Source organism: Propithecus coquereli, unplaced genomic scaffold, assembly GCF_000956105.1.
Source record: "Propithecus coquereli isolate 6110/MARCELLA unplaced genomic scaffold, Pcoq_1.0 Scaffold80, whole genome shotgun sequence".
Taxonomy (NCBI): Eukaryota; Metazoa; Chordata; class Mammalia; order Primates; family Indriidae; genus Propithecus; species Propithecus coquereli.
Window position 1 is genome coordinate 1,578,106 of NW_012154174.1, and position 1,257 is coordinate 1,579,362.

Genomic DNA, 1,257 nt, shown 5'->3' on the forward strand with positions numbered 1-1,257 from the left:
CGGCCTCCCAGAGTGCTAGGATTACAGGCGTGAGCCACCGCGCCGGGCCTGGAATTTCTTGAATGTATTACTGCTAATGTGAAAGGTACTTTTCATGACGAAGAAAATATTTACCGATATACCATTTAAAAGGGACTATCTTCTGCAGAATGGATCTTTAGATACAGAATTTTTTCTCACTTAATGAGCTACAAAAAATAGCAAATGTCTGGACCCATGTGAATTTGCATAGCTGCCTTTTGAAATATTTTCCTAATGGCTGTGATTTTATATTTTTCTTATCTACAGGATTCCTTGTACTTCATTTTTATTCTAGGTAGGTAGAACAAGTTTCAATTTGTAGATTAGAAAGGAAGTACTGAAAAGTTGAGATCTCATAGTTAGTGGTAGAAATGCAATTTAGAAGCTAGATCACCTGACTCCTGTTTAGTTCTCTTTCCTTAATAGTACCAAGTGATCATATCCTGGCTTAAAATATAACCCTCTTGGCAATTCATTACTTTAAATTGCATACTATGACTTTTTTTAAACTCCTCTTTTCTCTAAGGACCTGACAATGTCCCTGTATTGTGGAATAGCTTGCAGGAGAAAATCTTTTTGGTGCTATAGGCTGCTGTCAACCTACGTGACTAAGACACGGTGAGTTTTGATCAAACTGAACTCTGATTATTCCATCTTTGGCCCATTATAGTATAAACTCTGAACATCTTAAGATCCCATATTGAGAATTAAGATCTGTGATAAAGATTTATACAGGCTGGGTGAGGTGGCTCATGCCTATAACCCTAGCACTTTGGGAGGCCAAGGCAGGAGGATTGCTTGAGGCCAGGAATTTAAGAGCAGCCTGAGCAATACAGTGAGATCCTATCTGTACAAAAAATTAAAAAGAAATTATCTGGATGTGGCAGTACATGCTTGTAGTCCCAGCTACTTGGGAGGCTGAGGCAGGAGGATCACTTGAGCCCACGAGTTTGAGGTTACAGTGAGCTATGATGATGCCACTGTACTCCAGCCTGGGCAACGGAGTGAGACCCTGTCTCAAAAAAACCAGAAACAGGCCGGGCATGGTGGCTGACGCCTATAATCCTAGCACTGTGGAAGGCCAAGGCAGGAGGATTGCTTGAGCTCAGGAGTTCGAGGCCAGCCTGAGCAAGAGCGAGACCCCGTCTCTACTATAAATAGAAAGAAATTAGGCAAACAACTAAAAATAGAAAAAATTAGCTGGGCACAGTGGCACGTGCCTGTAGTCCCAGCTAC

General features: G+C 41.6%; 1 protein-coding gene across 1 annotated transcript in view; it reads left to right on the forward strand.

Annotated features, from left to right (window-relative positions):
* NUDT13 (nudix (nucleoside diphosphate linked moiety X)-type motif 13) overlaps positions 1–1,257 on the forward strand; it is a gene marked incomplete at its 5' end in the record, with an annotated part of 43,696 nt that overhangs the window by 711 nt on the left and 41,728 nt on the right. The window lies entirely within an intron of this gene.